Below are 18,031 nucleotides of genomic sequence, written 5' to 3'. Positions count from 1 at the left end.
ATAAACGAATAATTTAGTAGCTTATATTCATTTCATTTATTTTCATTAATAATCATTATATACGACTAATTTAGTCGTATATTTATTTTATTTGTGTTCATCATTAATCAATATAAACTACTAATTTAGTAGTTTTAGATTGATTTTATGTGTTCATTATTAATCAACATAGATTAATTAATATGATTTTGCGACTAAATTAAAAAAAACATCATACAATGTGAATTGGTTCATCTAATATGAAAATTCAAAATCACATATGTTAGTTAAAATACTAAACAATATCAAGTGCAACTACAAATAATTTTAACCACAGAAATTATATTATATGAAATGTCAAGTATTACAATATGAGTTTCCTACTTAACATTGGCTGGACTACTATTTGCACATGAAATGTTGTTTCATCACTATAAAACAATATCATTGTGTTGTCAAGTCATTGTAGGTGAATTCACCAACTATGAAGACATGAACATCAATATCTATGTGTGTGTCTTATGCGGGATATTGGATTTAAGGGTACCACTAGACTATCTCTCTTCTCTTTTTTTTGCATTTGTCACTCCAATGTTAGTGTCCTTCTCTTTCTTCAAATGCTGCTTACCATCAATACCGAGTTCCTTTTCTGAAAACAAAAGAACCTAGAATGCAGAGTGTAAGACATGAAATACAATGAACACTAGAATATAAATGAAAGTAGACTATAATGGATTTATATTACATATACCTCAACATCAACAATGTTAAAGCCATTCTTCCCCATAAGAGCAAGAAACTCGAACAAGTTTACTTCAGTTGAGCGATAATAGCCACTATGTGGCCAGATGACCTGTATAAACAAATTAAAGTCACCATAGAAAAGAAAAACTTAGTAACCTAGTATTCAACCTTAAGGGAAATATTAGGCATAATCATGCCAACTAAGTTACATGCTAAAAAGCTCAAGCTATAAATAACTTGTTAAAACAAATAATCTGAGGTGTGATATCTAATCTTTGTCATTTTATTCGCAACAACAATTTGTTGTGTAATGCATGAACTTGGTCAAGTATATAAATAACATGTTCTCAAATAAAAACATGAAAGTAAACTTTTCTAATAATTATGAAAATCTTTCAATACAAAACAATTAAAAGGATTTCAATCAATATCGTGTAATATTAATTTCATCTTCAAGCTTTGGTTGTTGTTTAAATAGACATAATACTAAGTAATTTCAATTTCATTGTTAAAATACAAAGAAAAATCGAAATAAACGTTCAAAATACAATCAACAATAAAGAGAGGATATCATGGAATGGACCTTGCAATAATAAAAAAATTGTTCACCTGCCATCGATATCTTATCACGCACTCCTAAAACATTTGCTTGCCCAAAATAACCATGAGGTGAAAGAATCACAACATAAAAAACCATAGGAATACTTACTATAAACATTTCCAAAGTCGATGGTTGAAGTGCCTGAAGGATCTCCAACAACAAATGAATCATATCCAAGACATGATCTCTATATTGTCTCCCCATCATTTTTCCGATCACATTTCATGTAACTTGCCCACATCAGAGTCAAGTAACAATCAAAAGAAGGAATTGACATTTTTTTTTTATCTTTTATATGTATAAACTTTGAATATAATTTTTTTTGGTAACATATTAATTCGTATTTAAAGCCTCCCTGTCATGAGAATGTATCAATTAAGTAGAACATCAGAAAAATTGACCTCAATGAGGTCCTCTAACAATTTCTACAATATCAATATTTGTCTTGCTGTGATACCTTGGATAAAAAAAAGAACATATTTGCAAACGGAAAAGCCATATATTACTTATGTTCAAACTATGTATATGGTGTATTCTTAGGTAACTTTTTAAGATGTCCCTCTACCTTTACCAAAGCGGATTGTAGCTTCGTTAAACTCTTTATCCTTTCATTAAACATCAATTTTTGCAAGATAAATGTCACACATTATTCTTCCTTATTTCTCAACATGCTAGATATGATAAATAAACAAACAATTTTCTAACCAAAACCATTAAAAGCAAGTGTTAGGCCCCTATACTACTAGTGTAACCACTTATTGTTATTAGTATAACCCACTTATTATATTGATGTACCCATGTAGTGCCCATATTGTTACTAATGTGCCCCATAGAAGCCCACTATTGTTATTATTGTGCCCTTACATTATTATTGTTATGTAGGCTCTAATTATGTTATAACCCCTTAGACTCCTATATATAGAAAGGAGGTCTTTTCATTTGTATCATCCAAGAATTGTTCATTTATGTAATGTAAAGGAGGTTGCCCCCTCGAAGAGGCTGAATTCTAAGGCGTGGATCTCTCTTTTCTATCTTTTTGTGAGCTGGTTTCATAACATTTGGTATCGGAGCTTTGGATACTAGGGTTTCGCTGCTCCAAACAGGTCATCGTGGCATTTTCGCTATAACGTTTTTTCTGTGACGTTTCAAAAGTCGCCAAAAAACCCCATTTGAGAAGAATTGGCGCTGAACCTTGGGTCCGAATTTCAGAGCTTTTCGCGTGATATTTTCAGAGATATGATCTGAGGAAGTTGGCCTTTTTGCAGACTCCTGAATTACATTCAAAACATGTGACCTAGGAAAAATCGTCATAACTTTCTTTCTGAGCATCAGATTGAAATTTCGCAAGAAGGTACAGAAAGAGGACGGACTGTAGTTGTTTTTTATATCTTTTTTAGATCCAGAGGTCGAAACAGTGACACGTGGCACTTCATACAAGTTCGCTCTTCTGGAAAGGTCTATAATCAGGTCATCTTGGGAGATTGTGCATAACTTTTTCTTAGAGAATCCAATTTGGATCAGACTAGTGGCATTGAAAAGAGGACATAGAGGGCTACTACAGGTTGCAATTTTAGAACTTAAAGATCTGAAAGTACAGAGTTACAGTCGTTTCAAGGTCGAGCTCCTAAAATCAAGAAAAAACAAGATGAGGAAGTTTGATGGCAAGGATCCGGTAAATTGGATACTTCAGATGGAGCAATATTTTGATCTACATGGTGTACAACTATTACAAAAGGTATGTATTGCATCTTCATATTTAGAACCAGATCAATTTTTATGGTATGAAGGACTTTGTTCTCGTAAAAAACTTGTTACGTGGTCAATTTTCACGGAGGAAATGATAGCACATTATGAGGATACAAAGAACAACACCTTCTTTAGAGCAACACCAAAACAATTGGAAAGAGTAAAAGGGCTTTGTGACATAATGGAAAGCAAAATTATGGAAACCAGGAAGCATACCCCTCACAACTATAAAGATGGAAGTGTTGTTTCTCCCAGCTTTCCACAACCTACAAGGGTTACACCACAGCAATTGGAAGAAAAAAGAGAAAACGGGCTTTGTTACAATTGTGATAGCAAATGCACTAAAGTTCATAGGTGTGCTGAGAGGAAATTATTTTACATAGAATATGAAGAGGAGGAAGAAAAGGATCAAGAAACATCAAAAGAAGAGGATATACTCCAGGACACCACCCCAGAGAAAGAAGAAATGAATCAGACCATATCTTGTAAAGCATTGGTAAGAATTACCACTCCTCAAACTCTCAAGATAGAAGGACATATCAAGAAGAAAAAGGTGCAAGAAGTGAAAGATCACATCGAGAAAGAAGAAATGAATCCAACCATATCTTGTAATTCAATGGACGAAATTACCACTCCTCAAACTATCAAGATAGAAGGACACATCAAGAAGAAAAATGTTCAAGAAGTGAAAGATCACATCGAGCATCAAGAAATGAATCCGACCATATATTGTAAAGGACTCGAAGAAATTACCACTCCTCAAAAGATAGAAGGACATATCAAGAAGAAAAAGGTTCAAGCAGAGAAAGATCACATCGATCATCAACAACAAGTTCTCCAACTTTTAAAGGATAACGCCACTTCGGTGCAAAATCAAACGAAACAACAGGTAGATCAACATCGTAGTGAAAAATGTTTTGATGTAGGTGATTGGGTATTTTTACTGCTACATCTCAAGCAAGCTATTTATGAGAAGGAAATGTTGGCAATACTACATGCACTTAAAAAATGGCAACCTTACCGAATGGGAAGACTCTTCAAGGATGAGGATGTGGAAGCATTGTTTTGTGCTATTTATATTATCCAACCAGATTGGATAAACGAAGCAAGGGATGAATGGAAGAAGGACGAAGAAGTATGGCCACTTATTCAAAAGTTGCAAAAGATCCCAATTCAAGCAATATTGCCAGAAATTGAAGAGGAAGGAAAAATCATGTTGGAACCTGGAGCAGTCACATAAACAAGAACCCGACAGCTACGAAATCGATCAATTTCAGAGTATCTCATCAAGTGGAAGAACTTACCCACTGAATATTCCACATGGGAGGACAAGAATTTTATACAGAAGCATCAAGAACTACTCAAGCGTTGAGGACAACGCTTTTTGAAGGAGAGGGGCATGTTAGGCCCCTATACTACTAGTGTAACCCCTTATTGTTATTAGTATAACCCATTTATTATATTGATGTACCCATGTAGTGCCCATATTGTTACTATTGTGCCCCATAGAAGCCCACTATTGTTATTATTGTGCCCTTACATTATTATTGTTACGTCGGCTCTGATTATGTTATAACCCCTTAGACTCCTATATATAGAAAGGAGGTCTTTTCATTTGTATCATCCAAGAATTGTTCATTTATGTAATGTAAAAGAGGTTGCCCCCTCGAAGAGGCTGAATTCTAAGGCGTTGATCTTTCTTTTCTATCTTTTCTTGAGCTGGTTTCATAACAGCAAGAGAAACCCTTTTCTTACCAAAACAAATAAACAAACAATGCCTCTAATAAAACTTCACACCTCAGAAATTACTCTGCCACGTGCTCATACTAAAGGTGATATTCTTTAAATCATCTTTAGGTCATATTTAATGGGATATTCGTATTTTTACCATGATTTCAATTTGGTGCTAAAAGAAATATATAAATCTAGGTTATTATCAGTGAACTTCAAGTATAATTCAAAAAAATAATGTCATTATAAGGTATGGAGAGACAAACATCTTCATAACTAGGACTCTCTATTTTGGTTTGAGTTGAGTTGGTATTTGAATATATAGTTTTCTCTAAAGAAGTGAAATAGAAAGATGAGAATCGAAATAACCCTGTGAATTTTTAATTAATTCATATTATATATCTCTAAAATAGCTAGGTCATCCTTCTCTGCTATTTGATAGAGATTTATTGGCATAGAATAATAATGAATTAACTATCAAATACAATGATGCAATATATTAACCAAGGAAAGAAAAATGACATGGCTTTGGTATTTGTGTGCTCGAAGGAAATCCAACAATGGTTGTGTTCTTTCTTTATCATGAAATAGTATTGAAGACAAATGTTGGTTTAGAAATTGAACTTCGTTACCAATAGGAGATGGTCGTGTTGGGTAAGGAAAGGATGAATTGAAGGGCTCAAGATCTAGCTCCAATACATAGTTATCCTTGTCACTACAAAATACAAAGTTGTCATCATTTGCTTATTCAGGTAAAAAGAAAAGTGAGTTTGTATTTGTGCACTTGTGATAGTATATGAAAAAGAGAGCACTAGTGGAAATCAAAGTGCATTTTCCCATCATTAAACCTAACAGAAAACTTATATATTCAGTTGTTGACTATAGTGGAAATAAAATGTAAAACCCACTCAACTTGATCTTTACATGACATAGTTGTAATGAACTAGTACAATAGAAGCATGCTAACTCATAAACAAGAGATAATAAAAAATAATAATGGAACATTATTTCCTACCACATAATTGGCAGGAATAAAATTTCCACAGAATTCATCCAAAAAATGAGAGGAACTTATGGAAAAAGAACGTATCATTAGTGTCTTGTACCCTCTTTAACACATGTAGCCTAGGGAAGTAGAGGAGGCCAAATGTAGCAAGATTCCAATTGTGTGGGATATAAAAACAGAAATGTGGAAAAACACGCCTACCAATTCATGAAATCTCACTCTAAATAATAGAACATGTTGAGGATATTAATGATGAAAATAGATCATGTATTAAGATCAAGCCCCTTATTGGTCATCAATTAGAAAGGCGGCTGGTAATTTTTGCTCGTAAAAAAAAATCATAATTAGTGTAATGACTCTGTGGATATTTTTGTGAATTTTTTTTACATTTACATTATGGCGTCCTTGTAGGAGAGAGTGATGAAAGTTATCCAGGTTTGGTCAGACCAGTCTCTCCTTTCATATGCTTATGTGAATGGATGGAGAGCTACCTTTCTTCGGTTTGGAAATTCAAATGTCCCTCCCCTTCATTCAATATGTGTAGATGTCCCACCATTGAAGGACCTTGATAGTTCTGAATCCAATCTTACAGACATAAAAGGTGGATCTGGTCCAAATTAATATGTTGCTGTGGTGATTGGAGAGGGAGCAACAACTCGAGAATTGTTTAGTATTCCTCTTGTGGAGCTTGAAAGATAGTGTAGGAAAAATGGTTTATCTATTTGTGGTGGTAGGGAGGTAATGTTTTTCCAATTACTTAGCTTAGAAGAAGAAGAGAAGCATAAGAACCAAGATCAAGATGAGGATTTTAGGTATGGGTATAACTTTGCAATCAAAGGGAATCATGTAAGAGAAAATGATGCTTATATACAATTGGGAGGGGGAAGGTGGAGCATGGGTGAAGAAAGAAAATCCATACTTTATGATGATAAGGACTATATATCATTATCATCATCTAGGAAAAATGTTCAGGAAGAATCATCTTTACAGTCACGGGTTGAGGAACGTGAATCAGTGGATGCCTCTTGCAATGGAATTTTACCAAAAAATGTTGGTGTCATGATGGTAGTGTCACGTGATGTGCCCCCAAAAGTTCAAAATATTCTAGGCAATGTCAAGGAAAATTTATTTCTCTACTCCTTAACTCATATTTCACCCCATCCATGTTTTGATAGACCAATTATCAAGATCATAGAATTATATTTTCTTTAATGAAGGAGTCCAAGGGCTCAGAATTTAAGGATATGATCAATTCTTTTTAAAAACGGACAGTCTTGTCTGACTTTCATGCACTTGGGTGTCAAACTTCATGCTGAGCCAATGTTATTCACATGTCAAAATTTTGAGTATGACTTGGGGTTGAGTTTCAATGAGAGGATTTTTATTAATACTATTTAGTCAAGGAAAAGAACCAAATTCATAGTCCATTTGAATTATGATTCATGAAGCATAGTAACAGAGTTGGTGAGCTTAATAGGGCTCATCCTTTTCGTGATGTGTTACATTCGAATAGCATGAATGCATGAATTTCAAAAGGCTAAGATATGATATAAATCTTGGTAAATTTTGACCAAATAAATAACCCAAACCTGACACTTGAGATATGATATAAATCTCGGGAAATTTTAACCAAATACATAACCCAAACCTTAAACCTAGTAGTGTGAAATCCATTGTTTGAAGTGTGGCTACTAAAGACAAATTTCTTAAATACTTTTAAAAATTAACATACAAATAATTTATAAAAGCATGGAATTTCGTTGTCAATCAAATGTCAAACCGGATAACAATTAAAGCAATAACCCGCAATGACAATCCAAAATCGACAAGGCATATTGGAAAAATGTTCAAAACTCATTGGGAACATCCTAATCCTACAGGCTGCTCATCTAAAGCAACCGAATATGTTACCTTGCTTCGGAAACATGGAATGTTAATGATATAAATGACCAAAAGATAAATAATTAAAACTAGCATAAAAAATGAATGATAAACAAAATGAAAATAGGGCAAAATGTCACATACCCACTCCACGAGACTGTCATCTGCTTCCATACTCAAAGTTGCCCAAGACTAAGCAGGTCGTTCCACTGGTGTCCACATCCTCATATCCATAGTAGAATTCATCCTCGTATCCACATACAACTTTCATTGGTCATACTCTTCCATATAGAAAAAAAGAAAAAGAAAATGAAGCCTGAAAGCCTTTTTACTGGTCAACAGTTTAAAGATTTTGAAGCGTGTATTTAAAAAGAAGATTCTCATATCAATATCCTTGCTTTCTTTGAAACTCTATTGAAATACCTCACTTCCTCCAAAAAATTTACATATCGTGGATCATCATAACTCAAGTCATCAATTAAATGAAGTTCTATCATCTCTAAAGCAGGGGTGCTCTGAAGAAAGCAACCCAATACACTGATTTCCCTATCATGAAATTCAGTTATGTCTACATAAACCTATATATGCGGTGATAAGAGAGTGGGGATTTGAGACGTCGAGGTATGGGATATTTTGAAAGTTCCTACATTTCATTTCAAAACTAGAATAAGCCAACTCTGCACTCATTTATGAGGTAAAATACATAAATATTCATTATGAACATCATGGAAAAAACCATGGAAGAATTTTATGGTCCTTTCACATCTTATAGCAGGTTAAATTTTTTAATTTAGGTAGTGTAGATTTTCATTAAGGAATAGATATGAAACAAAGTCATTACTTGGTTTTGTTTCATATCTATTGGATATACTGAATTTGCAAACAAGACATAATAATGAACCAAAACATAATAGTCAACCTAAGATATATCAATATATGCTTTTTATAAAAAAAAATTATGCTATACTTGACAACTAAGCAGGAAATGCAAACATTCTTAAACATTGAAACATGTTGTTCATTGCACATGTAAAAGAAAAGCAGAAATTCTGTTTTTACCAAGATAAAGTTGTCACCCATTAACAAACATTGGAGATTAGGAAGCCTCTCGAACAACAAATTGAGAAGACACATACTTATTTAAGCAAAGGAACAACACATATGACCAGCTCCTTTAATGATTTAAATCTCCCCATCATCTCAATCAATATGTCCACAAAGAAATTGTATGCATTATTGGGATATGAGTCCATTTCCAGTACGGTCAAATTACTTCCATGTTGCATATTGAGTCTCAAGATAGAGCATGAAATCTCTTGAAAAGGTGTCCCATTCACTCTCAAATATTTTATCACGTATGCCCCTGCATACACATACAAGACAACCTGCGTTTACAATGGTTTATATTTTATCCACATACAACCTGCATTTACACTAGTTTCACTGTAAAGCGTTGAAAGTAATAGTAAAATCCAGACTTACATGGTTGTAGTTTGAAGCAATGCAATTGAAGAGGTTTTGTCCATATCTAGCGGTTGTTTGACGCAAAGTCAGTGATTCCTCTACTGAAGACCACAAACGTAGGGAGTGCACAGAAGGTTGAATACTGACAATCAAATATTCTTTATGGTTTGGCTAGTCGAGTGGGGCGTCCAATAAAATTGGATGAGCATACAGATAAGCTTCAAAAGGATTCCTATGCAAGTTCTCTATGATATCCCTTGGAAGCTTCAACATAGTACCCAGTATCATCATACAAAGGACCACCCAAAAACAGACCATCTGACCTTGTCGAAGTTCAAAGAACCAAGTCACCCTTTTTTAGAAGACCATTGCTATTGTCATTTTGAGCAATTATTTTAATGTCAACACCTGGGATTACTGGCAGCACTGACCCTGAATGTAATTTCCTAGGCACCCCACAAAAGAAGGAATAACAGGTTGGCACCCATCAGTTTTAACAACAACGTGCCGACTTCTTGGATAAAACAAGACCTTTTCAAAACTATTTTTCTCACTAGCATTCCTTTTATCTCTCAGAAAAAAGACCATTTCATCTTCAAGATTGGCCTAGTGAGTGTACTGATATACAACAATGTTGCTTGGTCCATTAGCACTTGTAACAATTTTGACATTATTGATCATATCTATAAATCCACCCTCCTTTTGCCATATGTCTACAATAATGCTTCGAGAAAACTTATTTGCTTTGGGATAAGAGCTTGAATCAACTTGTATTTCACCACTTAGTAGATATTTTTCACGAGTCAAATATATAGGCTTATGTTTCAATACATTAAATTCTAATGAAGACATTCCAAATAAAATGCACGAGTTCAAGAAATGAAGCATGTGCACGCAAGAAGATTCTAAGCATATTTTCTACCATCCTTTCTCAATCAACAAATTCATTGGTTCTTTGTTTGGTTGTACAATGTAAGAAGCCACAGGATGAGTAGACATAATACGAAACCAATAGCCTTTTTGGATAAACACTATCTCTGAATGATCAGAAACACCAACATTGACATCAATAACCTTTCTCTCCCAACACCAGTCATCATCCCAATCTAACAAATCATATGAAGGTCCATGTTTTACCTCAAGACACAATGCACTAGGTATGACTTTCTCAAATATGAAGTCACTACTCTCATTTTTTAAACTTGAAGAGTTATGCTTCTATGAACCTAGAGTTCAACAGCTAGAGAAGTAAGTGATATGGAAACCAAGGAGTCACATCCTTCCTTGCATATCACCGATCCATGGATATCAAAAAGGGCCTTTATAAATTCAATGTCAAACATTGGTCTAGTTACTGTCACATCAATATGTGATGGTGAAAATTGAAGACTAGAATCACATTCGGCTGTTGTGGTCAGTGGAGATATTCGATATTAACATGGTTGAACCTCGAAGAAAAAGTTTCCCATATCATCAATCCTCTTTAGTTGAGGCTTAACATTGTCTGGCCCATGTGTCAAGCCAACTTGATGCTTGCCATAATAGCCATTTGTCACTAATTTTAGGGAACCACAAATATTATAATGTGTCGCTTCTATATTTGGGATTGAATCCATGTTTGGCACAACCATGAAATTCTCTAAACTTCTAAACTCAAAGTGATCCTTCTCAGCCTTGATTGTGTAGTGTGTTGATGTTGCATGATCAAGTTTGTAATATCCCTGGACATATTTTGTAGCTCTTTCTCATCCATCAAAAAATATCTTAACACCTTCAAAACAGACTCCTTCATAAGTCACCACAAGTCCTCCAACTGAGAAACCGGTGACCTAAAATGGCTGAGATATATTAACATGACTATGCTAAAAAAGAACCTCTATAGATGGAAGTGAAACATCAAATATTGTATTCTCACCCTTGTAGAATGGAAACAACCTTTATTTTCCACATGGAATAAAATTAAAAGCCAATTTCCCATATGCGTCAGATATTGCATGACAAAGCGCTTGATTTGGCCAAGGAGCTTCTTTGAGGGCACTTCACCTCATGGAGATCATCTGAATAAAGGTATACATGAACAGCTAAAATTGGGTTACCCCGAGAAACAAATAAGCCATCCATATCATAACTTGGGACATAAAAGATGTCATTTACTACCAGATTTCCAAATCCCAACTCCATCTCTGGAGAGCCTCTTTGGACAATTGTTAAGAGAACATGAGAATCACGTATTTAAAAGAGAATATTATAGAAAATATACTCTATAAACCTAAATCAGTGTACCTCATGTGCAACGCCATCCTAACTAGGATCGACATTAGGTATGACCTTGTATCTTCTTCATCTGTTTAAAGATTGGCTCACAGAACCCGCTATTTCCACTTCTTCACATTTGATTTCATGGAGGGCTATTGTGTCCTCTGGACACTCATCCTTAAGTAATCTCCAAACTTATTCTACATATGAAACGAAGGCAAAGAGAGAAAAATATCATGGCATTTCCTTTTTGAAAAAAAATGCAGTGGGATTTGATATGACCTAATATTTGTATACTACTCGAGGATTGATGAAGTTTGATATGACCTAATATTTGTATACTGCTTGAGGATTGATGAAGTTTATTTCCTTGGAGTAATATTTTAAACGTGTAACTACCTCCCTGCGACATAAACACATCATTAATGAGATCATTGCTGGTGGAAATTAGTTCAATGTTCACATTGGCACAACCATCTTTTATATCTGGACAAATTTCTGCTCCAACAACCCCCATCACTCTCCCAAAAATAGTGAACCCAGTGAAGTGAAAATTGATGTCTTCATGGCCATTGCAACCATTGTGATCCACTGATACATATTCACCCATTCAAGATATATTCACCAAGTTAGGGAATATGAATATTTTTGATGTAATTTTTCCAATCTCTAATCTTAACATCAAATCTGAAACTATCTCATTCATCTTCACATCAAATTTGAAATTGTCTCATTCATCCTCAGAGAGTTGTTGAAACAGTTTTTTAGAATTGTATCGAATTTGCACAAATATATTTAAAAAATTATTGATGTATGCTGCTTGATTACCAATCAAAATGTTTAAAACAATACAACACCAATAAATTTGTATTTCATCTCCAATGCACATAATTCACCTTCCTTCGTAGAATGCATAACGTAGATCTTTTCCAAGTGCTTCAATTGTTGTAACATATATTTTGTAGATGATCTTAATAACCCCGCTATCTGCAATATGACTATTAGTTTGAAATGATTCATTTTATGTATTTTTTTTTTTTTTTTATAATTATGGTGAATCAATAATTCTTTAGATTCAATAATGAATCTACTCCTTGAACAAAGATTATATGCAGAAATTATATGCAAAGTAAAATTTACATGAGCAATTTTTTAAATTCTCAAATTCCACTTATATTCATCAAAATTTCTTAGAAACATAGAGTATCGTTACAACTTACGTTGTTTGGTGAACTAACAGTTGTGTCCAGAGCCTACCCATAATTATCCATAGTATTAACGTAGGTCAATTGCTTCAACAATTTTACTGGGTTTCTTTGCGATCAATGTAGGGATTACATTTAAAATGTTCAAATATTATTTTTTAAAATTCTTGAATTGTTATGGGATTTACCACGGAAGAAGCAACCTGATAAACATTTATGGCATGCTTTCCTGCGTGTTTGGCCATGGCTGCTAAAGTTGCATTCGCAGCCATGTCTATAGATATCTGCAATTTGAATTCAACCAAAAAAAATAACACATTTAAGAGAAAAAGGATAATGGTTTTTTGGGTCGAAGTTTTGAAGACATATATGGAATATCTAATCTCCTAAGAGAAATAAATATTATAGAGAAGCTCCAAAAAAATGAAATAAATATGATTTAAATAATTAAAAATGGTCAATTCTAATTTTAGAACCATCCATTGTCATCTTTCAGATATAGATGAAAAACATAATCTAATAAAAAAATAAATTAATATGGAAATACTCTAGAAAATCTAAAATTAATTACGAAATGCTTTTTCACACTTTGTTAAGAGATACTCACCAGATGTAGCACAATATGCCAAGAAGCAAGATAGTTGACCTTTGCCATTTCTGCAAGCTGAATATTTGATTTAGTTCAACAACAATGTGAGAGTAATCGAGCATCGAATCTGAAGGTTTCCTCAACTTTGTCAAAGACTGACTTTCGATGAAACCTTGTCATCCATTGCTCTGTTGAAGTGGTTCGAACTGCCAGACATGTAACCAACATTTGAAGAGCCCACCATGTCTCCATTACAAGGAACTTCAAATCTAAAAACCTACTAGTTTTTTTCTAGGTTTTAGCAGCTAACTGCATCTCTCTTTCTCTAGTTCCCACCTAGTTGTCATTCAATGGTGAAAGAATATGAAATCACTCTGATGGTTGAGATGTCAGTTTTCAAGGGCACCAAACACATGGATCCATAGAAAATCCAGCCCAACGATCTAAATCAGTTTTGTCCTCCCAGAGATTTGGATAGGTGTTACCCTGGTAGAAACAATGCCAAATGTAAAACAATGCCTTTACATTGCCAAATATCAAGGCAACATGATCTATAACGCCTACGGTTTAGGGCAAAATTACCCAAAACCCCAAATTTAACACTTTAAATTATTAAATTATTAACTTATTTGTAATTCAAAGTTTAAATAAAATAATTACAAATCTTTTTACTCTTTTTGAAAATAGAAAGAAAATTTTATTTTAAATGATATTATTTTAACTTTCAATTAATTGAAATTTGTTTCATTTTAATTAATATAAAATTGTTTTTGGTTATTTATATGTATTTTTCAAAATTATTTGTAATTTCAGACTAAAAATAAAATAATTATTGCCCCCATGGGGTAGATCTCGCCTAAAAACGTAAACATGTAAACTTGTGAACTTAAATATAAATGTGAACATGTAAATGTCAATGTAATATTTAACATTTAACATTGTAATCTAATGTCACCCTATTTGAAAATCAATCTAATTATTATTATGTATAAACACAACATAAATTTAAAATATAAAGAGGTTTAAGAATAGTAAAAAAAAAGAGCTATGGCAAATAAATAAAAATATAAATAAACCAGAAGTATTGTAAATAAATAAAAAAAATTTATATTTACTCCAAAGTTATGGTAAATAAAAAAAATAAAAAAATAAACTAGAGGTGTGGTAAATAAATAAAACCTCTTTTTATCTTTACTCCATTGACCTCTTTATATTTATGAAAAATAAAAAAAAATAGGTTTTATTTAACATAATTATTAATACCATGGGCCAATTACCATATTTATAAAAGAGGCAGAATAAATAAATAAATATAAAATAGTTATAACTAGAATTTGCACCAAATGTTGCAAAGGAAATGCCATAAGGTATAAATTGTAGAAGAATCGTGACATATAGAAAATCACTCAATATAAAAATTAGTAAACAAAATGCCATTCAAAAAATATTTACACAAAATGCCATTCAAAAAATATTTACACAATTTGGCCATCAATATCAACCTCTGATAGATTTAATGGGCTATGTTCATGGACCTGCCTCCTATTCTTATACTCATACATCTTGGTAAATAAATGACCAACTTATGAGACTTTGCAAAAACTAGAGCTGTTGTGGATGGATTCTCAGACAAAACAATCTCATACCCATCTCCATATGAAGCCATTCCTTCTGCTATCATTTTCCAAAACATGGCCCCTGGCATCATCTACCAAAACATGGCTCCTCCACCTTCTCCTCCCCATCTAGGAGATGCATATACATGTTTATAAACCACATCAAGTAAATTGTCTCTCACTCTTGGGAAATCATGGGTCTTTGTAAGTTTTCCCATACTGACAAAACTGGCTTTTTCAATATCCTACTTCCATCTTCAAGGTGGCTCTTTATCCAACTCTGCAAAAATGAAAGTTGGGTCTCCTCATCTACCCCAACAAGCCTTTAAAAGTTAAAATCACAGTTCAATATATTAGTGAAAACTCAAACATTATGACCAAGCAATGAACACTTGTTACTATAATAATGAACTGCATGCCTATAAGATTACATGAATGAATGCAACAACTGTTGTGACTCAATCAATTTCTGTAAAAACCCAACATCTCGAATATAGATTGAAGTCTAGAGAATAGATCTAAGTTTGTAAGAACCTATCAATCTCAAGCTTTTAATCACTCCTATACAATATAAACATGGGAAGAAAAGATAGAGACTTACCATATGACAGGATAGGAATGAACTGTTGCAAAATAAAGTCCTCTGATTTGGTTATTGGTGATGAAATTTGTATTGATCTCTCTTTTGTATTCTCCATAAAAACCTTCCAAACCAACCTCGAGAAGATGGTTTCCATCATCCATGCTTCTCATGACACCACACATGGAAGAGATCTAACATTTTCTATAAAAAAAGTCTTCCATACACTACTTGAAGAATTCAAGGGTCATCCTATTTTCCACCTATTTTCCTATACGAAGATCACTTTGCACTTGAGAAAGGAAATTCCCTCAATGAATATTTAATACATTCACCACCAACCCTAAACAACATAGGGTACAATAACTTTTCATGTTATTTGTAGCTAACCTATAATATACTATAAAATTTAAGAGACAAAATTAATCTAATAACGTAGAGATAGGTACAGAAACACCATAATCACCATAATTAACACACACATTCATGGTGGACATTAATCATCTTTATCCTAACAATTGAAGAGAATGCAAAGGGGATTAATAATAATCAAAATACGAAAAGTTAATCAAAATACAATAAAGAAAAAGTTAATCAAAGTAGAAGAAGAAGTGAGCCAAAAAGGTAGAAGCACATATTGTGTTTATGGCTGTGATGGGTTTAAATCTCCAAAAGCATACTCTACTTAATTAAAAGCGTAAAAAAAATCATATAAACAAGTTTTATTAAATAGTCTCATAATCCTTTCATTGAAAAAAATAAAAATATGAGAGGATGAAAAAAAAAAAACACTGCCAGTGGTGTAAGCGATCTACGGTACTATACGCCTTGATTTCATTGAGTATTGAGTCATGAATATTTAGGGTTGAATTCTCCATTTGGAAATCATTCACCTGATTTCCTCATTGCTTAAATCTGTGTCTCCATGCAAGCAATTTTCCTCGCTGCTTCCTCCACTTGTGGCCTTTTCCACCCGAAAATTGTATTGGTAATGTGTTGTTAGTGTAGTCACTGAGTTAGTTGAATCTGGATTGCCTTTTGTCGCGCAATTTGCTTTTTTACTTTGCATTTTGTTTCATATTTGAAATTGGAATTCTTGGTGACAAGACGGGGCAAACCATTTTTGGTATTTTTTGGAAAATAAATAAAATAAAAGGGCATTTGTGGTTTCAAATTTATTGTTTTTTTAAATAGGTGTTAGAGGTTGAGAAATATTAAAAGTTGAAAGTTTCAGGAGTATAAATAAAAAAAAAATAGATAACTTTTTTAAAACATGTGATATATGATTAATGGTTTATAACTACTAGCAATTATAGCAGATGTTGCAAAGGAAAAACCATTGGAGAAGAATCGTGACATAAAAATCCATTATGATGCAGGTGCATACTTTGTCACTAATTCGTCCTGTTGGATCTGACGACCCAAATCACTGCATATTTTGGGAGTTCAAGAGGTGATATCAACCTCTTTCCCATTTGCAAACTACTAGACCACTAGATCTGCCTCCCCCTCCCTTCATCAGATAGTTGGCTAATTGATAAAACATAACACTCAAATGTTGAAAATGGAGAAAGCAGCGGGGAAAACTAATTGCATGGAGACACAGATTTAAGCAATGAGGAAATGGGGTGAATGATTTCCAAATGGAGAATTCAACCCCAAAGATTCATGACTCAATACTCGATGAAATCAAGGCCTATAGTACCGTAGAGTCGCTTACCGTAGAGTCGCTTTACCGTAGAGTCGATTACACTACTAGCAATGTTTTTTATTTTCATCCTCTCATATTTATTTATTTTTATTTTTTTCAATGAAACGATTATGAGACTATTTAATAAAACTCATTTATATGTCATTAAGTAGAGCATGTTTCTGGAATCCATAAACACAATATGTGCATTCTAATTGAGTTTTTGAGATTAATGGTTTAATTTTTATTGTGTAACAATTTTTATAGTTTTAAAGACTTAGCAAATTGATTGTTATTCAACTATGATACTTTCTTAGTAAATTAAAAAAGAAGAAGAGAATTTCATATTATGTTGTAAAATAATTTACATATGTAAGACTTAAAATTATGAATAGCTTTCCTATGTTATGTTATTAATGTTCATCCCAATTGTTGTTGAAAAGGGATTTCCCATATGACTTTAAAAGGTCATTAAATATAGTTGTAAGAAATATCCCATGTAATTGTGCAACTCTAGTCTAAGAAGAGTTTTGCCAATTTGTGTAGAAAATTGTGGTTATATTGGTTTTATTATCTCATGCATAGTGCTCATAAGAAGTAAGACACTTAAGGTAGTAAGAATTATGGCCTTGATCTTATCCACTTGAGGTATGCTATAGTTCCTTGCTCGCATATTAGCAAGTCCAATGATAAGATCCATGTGATAATTTGTATGATTATCTTGCATTACGATGAAGCAACAACCAAAATTTTAGATTGAGTTTTCTTCCAATGGATAATGTTGAATTGATTTTTTTTTTCTTCTAAGTAAAATTAATCTATTGATATAGGAAAAATGTACAAGGAGGCTTCGGCCTCAGCGGTACTGGGTCAATGGAATGACCATTCTATTCTTCCAAACTTGAAAATGAGACTACCCCAGAAGGGGAAACCAGTCTCGATC

Source organism: Pinus tabuliformis, chromosome 3_2 (genome assembly GCF_031772625.1).
Source record: "Pinus tabuliformis cultivar Carrire ecotype Pingquan chromosome 3_2, CPIR1, whole genome shotgun sequence".
NCBI classification, from domain to species: Eukaryota; Viridiplantae; Streptophyta; class Pinopsida; order Pinales; family Pinaceae; genus Pinus; species Pinus tabuliformis.
The sequence above is the reverse complement of the archived record's forward strand: the minus strand, read 5'-3'. Positions refer to the sequence as shown.